General features: G+C 43.3%; 1 long non-coding RNA gene across 1 annotated transcript in view; it reads right to left on the bottom strand.

Annotated features, from left to right (window-relative positions):
• Positions 1–1,096: 1,096 nt before the first annotated feature.
• LOC138769793 (uncharacterized) overlaps positions 1,097–6,000 on the bottom strand; it is a 59,545-nt gene continuing 54,641 nt past the window's right edge. The window contains exon 4 of the long non-coding RNA XR_011359308.1: positions 1,097–1,180. This is a non-coding gene — a long non-coding RNA (uncharacterized lncRNA). The remainder of the gene's footprint in view (positions 1,181–6,000) is intronic.

Here is a 6,000-nt window from a genome sequence, read left to right as displayed (position 1 = left end):
TTATAGTAGTTATATTCTTGCATATAGGAGCAGTATTATAGTAGTTATATTCTTGTATATAGGGGTCAGTATTATAGTAGTTATACGCAAACTGGAGAGAATGGAACGGCTGCACATCCCATCCATGGCTGATACTAATGCCGCTAGGCCTATATTAAAAATCAACACCAGAGTGTCTGTATATGAATTGATCAAGCCATATTGCCCCGTGTACCACCGCGCAGGTCCTCTGGTCCACACGGGTCCCTACGCTAACTCCACACCGTGTCGGTCAGCGACCGCCAACCCCGCAAAGCGTGCACATGCAGTTAAGGGAGGCCATGGAACGGCCCTGCAACCCCAATGTCACAGGACCAGACCCAAAAAGCCCCACCAAAACCCAGCCAGCACCACCGGCGGGGAAGGCTGCCCCCAAACGACACAAGTATGGATATGGTATTACACTTACCATTGCTGCTCTCACAGAATGGGGAAGACATAGGGTCCAGACATGTGAGCACAGACATATCCTGCTAATTTTGGTCATGTGGGTCTTATAAAAGGAGTGCTAGCTGTTCAGAGAGGGAGAACTGTGAAACACGAACTGGAGAAAGTGGAACGGCTGCACATCCCATCTATGGCTGATACTAATGCCGCTAGGCCTATATTAAAAATCAACCAGAGGACCAGAGGACCTGCGCGGTGGTACACGGGGCAATATGGCTTGATCAATTCATATACAGACACTCTGGTGTTGATTTTTAATATAGGCCTAGCGGCATTAGTATCAGCCATAGATGGGATGTGCAGCCGTTCCACTTTCTCCAGTTCGTGTATTATAGTAGTTATATTCTTGTATATAGGAGCAGTATTATAGTAGTTATATTAGTGTATATAGGGGGCAGTATTATAGTAGTTATATTCTTGTATATAGGGGGCAGTATTATAGTAGTTATATTCTTGTATATAGGGGGCAGTATTATAGTAGTTATATTCTTGTATATAGGAGCAGTATTATAGTAGTTATATTCCTGTATATAGAAGCAGTTTTATAGTAGTTGTATTTCGTTACATCTTGGTGATTTACATTATTATAATTCATTTATTATTGTCTTACCAGTTTTGGGAAGGATCTGATAAATAAGACGGCTGAGCTGAGACGGTGGAACAGACGAACTCTCATGAAAATGAATGTTTCCTTCTGAAAAAAAAAAAAAACAAAGCTTATTTATATGTCACACATTTTTTCTGGTATGTTCCATAAGGGGAGTGGCCTCTGCAAAAGGGGTGTGGCTTACACGGGGGGCATTTTAGTTAGTGCAAGATCCCAGTGTAAACTAACAGTGTAAAGGTGGCCTAAGCCAGAGTTATATATTCCCCTATTTTCTTAGTTATGGAGGCAGCACTGTAGTTGATTCTGGATGGTCTTTTTGACCTGTTTTTCTTTGCACAAATGGAATGAATCCTACAGAGGAGACTTATGTCCTGCACTCAGATGCCATCACCAATGACAAACACATGGGGAGAAAAACAATCAGCAGAACATTTTCCCTCCGCAAAAGGAGAAATCCCCAGACTGGACTTGTCCTCAGGTAACACTAGTACAATAACAACATTACATGTGCCCAAGGGATGTTCTCACCCTGCTGCACTTCATGGATATTACTGGGACTGTTATTAGGGCAATAGTGGTGATAATAACCTCAGGACCAAACTTGGATCAAGGGGGCCCAGGCAACCCCACTGTTTAGAAGCCTGGCTCAGCATAACTACACACTGCATCTTCCTGACTGTCATACTTGTCACTGGTCCTATTGGAGCTTCCCCATGTGCACCCATGTAATGTGTGTGCGTATGTAATGTGCGAATTTGTTTGTGTGTGTGTGTGTGTGTGTGTGTGTGTGTGTGTGTGTGTGTGTGTGTGTATGTATGTAATGTGGTCATATGTGTGAGTATGTCATGTGCCAATTTGTGTGTGTGTGTTTGTTTGTTTGTGTGTATGTATGTAATGTGGTCATACGTGTCGGTATGTACTGTCGGTATGTGCTGATTTGTGTGTGTGTGACTGTAATGTGCCACTTATCTATCATCCCTCCCCCTTCCCTGTATCCATCCCCTCCTTGGTTGAACTTGATGGACATGTGTCTTTTTTTCAACCGTATTAACTATGTAATTAACTATGTAATGTATGTGTGTGTATGTAATGTGCCAATTTGTGTGTGTGTGTAGTGGGCCGTTTTGTGTGTGCGTGTGTATGTAATGTGCTGATGTGTGTGTTTGTGTGTATGTATGTAATGTGGTCATATGTGTGGGTATGTAATGTGCTGATTTGTGTGTGTGTGTGTGTGTGTGTATGTAACCAATGTGCTGTTTAGAGTGTGTGTGTGCTGAGCTGAGAGCGCTCGTTTGCTCCTCTAAACAACCCATGAAATAGGGTCTAGTTTGTACTTTGCCTTTAGACTTGACGTTACTCTCTTACTCGTTTTGTTCTGGTTCTGTACTAACTTTTCTCTGATTCCTGAATGTGTTGCTGTTATGCCTGTCCGCTCCTGACAAAGCTGTCTGACATCGCTTGTATAGTATAAGCCCCATGCACAGTCAGTGTAGAGACCCTTATGCAGATGGGGGCAGATAGTCCAAGTAGGAAGGGACAGTGGTAGGGATAAGAGTAGGGATGAACTGATCTGTATTTTTTTCTTTTAACTTTATTTATTTCAAAAATTTAGTACAAAAACATCTCTTAAAATACAATCACAAAACAGAACTGATCTGTATTTGATGTGACAGGCAGTTTAACTCTCTAACTATGGATCAATAAAGATTGTGACACCTAGAGTTCCAACCGGCACCCCGGCAATGCGATCATGGGGTCCTGATAGGCCTTCCCAAGATGGCCATGGTAGATATTACCAGATCATGTAAGCACCTCATGTAAGTTGGATGCTGCCCTAGGGCTGCAAGGAAAACATGGACATGGCCTATGGCTGCATCCAACTTCTTCAGCTGCAAGGAGTCAAATGCAGCACAACAGTAACCCTAATGACTTCTGCGGTCTGTAATTCTGCACATATTGTGGGCAAAGATAAAAAATATGTTTGGTGGATTATTGCTTTTGGTATGGGGGACGGGGGGATGGAGGGCTTTCTGATAGTTATTACAATACTGGGGCAGTATTGGAGGGGGGGGGGTGCTTTCTTGTGGTTATTACAATACTAGGGCAGTGAAAACTACATAAATAATAAATGTGCATCTTACATTCTTCATCTAGGATTGTACAAAACGCAGAAACACAGCCTGTCTGCACCCCTATTGCTGCCCAGTATATCAGTAGTATATTTTATGACAGCTATATGAATGTTATATTCCTCTATCTTCCCCACGTTGTCCCCCATCACCCCCCATCCCCCATATTGTCCCCCATCACTCAGCGCTGTGCCGCTCTCTTACCTGCCTGCTGCCTCCGCTGAGGCTATAGGAAATAGTCAGAGAGATCTATCTGCAAACAGCAGCGTCAGGAGGATCTGGAGTCCTGAGGGAGTAGTTGTGTCAGTCTGATCAGACTCACAGTTAGCCGCAGCTTTATAATCTTAGATCTCAGCCCCGATAGGTCATGCAAAGAAAACTAAAAGCGACTCTGATCCGTCTGATGATCGACATCCACATTGATAGTTATGAAACAAAAATTCTATGTGTCTGAATATATATATATATATTATATATATATATTGTAGGGACCTTCCCGGGGGATGGTGTGTTTGGACACAGTTCACAGCAGACTTGGACTTGTAAAATAACAGCTTGGCGTTTATTTGCAGCATAAACAGTCCATAACAGAAATATAGCAACACTGTGCTTTAAGAACAAAACAAAAAGGTCTTGCCCGTCTGGGCGCTAACTAACAAAGCAGGTTACCTCTCTGGCACTTCAGTTGGCAGTATTGCGGGGTGTGAACAGGCCCCAGCAGTGGCTGTCTTCCCAGCTCTCACCAAACAGACCACGCAGGCTGTTTACTCCTGTCTGAGAGCAAGGACCTGTACACTGAGCACACCTTTTGCCTTCTCAGGCTGATTGGGATCAGAGCTCACCTGATCCCAAAACCCATACTGGATCGGGGGAAGGGAATGGCAAGTCCCACTACCAAAACCTACCTGCCATTCCATGTAAGTCCAGGCCCGGCAATAATAAATAATAGCTCAGCAGCATAACACTGCTGAGCACCGATGCCTCCTGGACTCACCATCTCACGCTATGTATTAACCTAGGTGAGATGTACATCCCCTCGAGCACTTTTCCCGTCACATGTCCACTATATATATATATATAATTATATACACACACACACACACACACACTACCGTTCAAAAGTTTAGGGTCACCCAAACAATTTTGTGTTTTCCATGAAAAGTCACACTTATTCACCACCATATGTTGTGAAATGAATAGAAAATAGAGTCAAGACATTGACAAGGCTAGAAATAATGATTTGTATTTGAAATAACATTGTTCTTACATCACACTTTGCTTTCGTCAAAGAATCCTCCTTTTGCAGCAATTCCAGCATTGCACACCTTTGGCATTCTAGCTATTAATCTGTTGAGGTAAGCTGGAGAAATTGCCCCCCACGCTTCTAGAAGCAGCTCCCACAGGATGGGCACTTCTGGCGTACCATACGGTCAAGCTGCTCCCACAACAGCTCAATGGGGTTCAGATCTGGTGACTGCGCTGGCCACTCCATTACCTATGATAGAATACCAGCTGCCGCTTCTGCTGTAAATAGTTCTTGCACAATTTGGAGGTGTTTAGGGTCATTGTCCTGTTGTAGGATGAAATTGGCTCCAACCAAGCGCTGTCCACTGGGTATGGCATGGCGGTGCAGAGTGATAGCCTTCCTTATTCAGAATCCCTTTTACCCTGTACAAATCTCCCACCTTACCAGCACCAAAGCAACCCCAGACCATCACATTACCTCCACCATGCTTAACAGATGGCGTCAGGCATTCTTCCAGCATCTTTTCATTTGTTCTGCGTCTCACAAACATTCTTCTTTGTGATCCAAACACCTCAAACTTGGATTCATCCGTCCTCAACACTTTTTTCCAGTCTTCCTCTGTCCAATGTCTGTGTTCTTTTGCCCATCTTAATCTTTTTCTTTTATTGGCCAGTCCTGGATATGGCTTTTTCTTTGCCACTCTGCCCTGAAGCCCAAAATCCTGCAGCCGCCTCTTCACTGTAGATGACACTGGTGTTTGGCGGGTACTATTTAATGAAGATGCCAGTTGGGGACCTGTGAGGCGTCTGTTTCTCAAACTAGAGACTCTAATGTGCTTATCTTCTTGCTTAGTTGTGCAACGCGGCCTCCCACTTCTTTTTTTACTCTGGTTAGAGCCTGTTTGTGCTGTCCTCTGAAGGGAGTAGTACACACTGTTGTAGGAAATCTTCAATTTCTTCTTAGCAATTTCTCGCATGGAATAGCCTTCATTTCTAAGAACAAGAATAGACTGTCGAGTTTCAGATGAAAGTTCTCTTTTCTGGCCATTTTGAGCGTTTAATTGACCCCACAAATGTGATGCTCCAGAAACACAATCTGCTCAAAGGAAGGTCAGTTTTGTAGCTTCTGTAACGAACTAGACTGTTTTCAGATGTGTGAACATGATTGCACAAGGGTTTTCTATTCATCAATTAGCCTTCTGAGCCAATGAGCAAACACATTGTACCATTAGAACACTGGAGTGATAGTTGCTGGAAATGGGCCGCTATACACCTATGTAGATATTGCACCAAAAACCAGACATTTGCAGCTAGAATAGTCATTTACCACATTAGCAATGTATAGAGTGTATTTCTTTAAAGTTAGGACTAGTTTAACGTTATCTTCATTGAAAAGTACAGTGCTTTTCCTTCAAAAAGAAGGACATTTCAATGTGACCCCAAACTTTTGAACGGAGGAATTTTGACCTGTGTAGAGGTCCCTACAGCACCTGCATATTATATAGCACATCAACCCCGTCATACCTGTCACCT

The sequence above is a fragment of the Dendropsophus ebraccatus genome, chromosome 12 (assembly GCF_027789765.1).
Source record: "Dendropsophus ebraccatus isolate aDenEbr1 chromosome 12, aDenEbr1.pat, whole genome shotgun sequence".
NCBI lineage: Eukaryota > Metazoa > Chordata > Amphibia > Anura > Hylidae > Dendropsophus > Dendropsophus ebraccatus.
The sequence above is the reverse complement of the archived record's forward strand: the minus strand, read 5'-3'. Positions and strand labels throughout refer to the sequence as shown.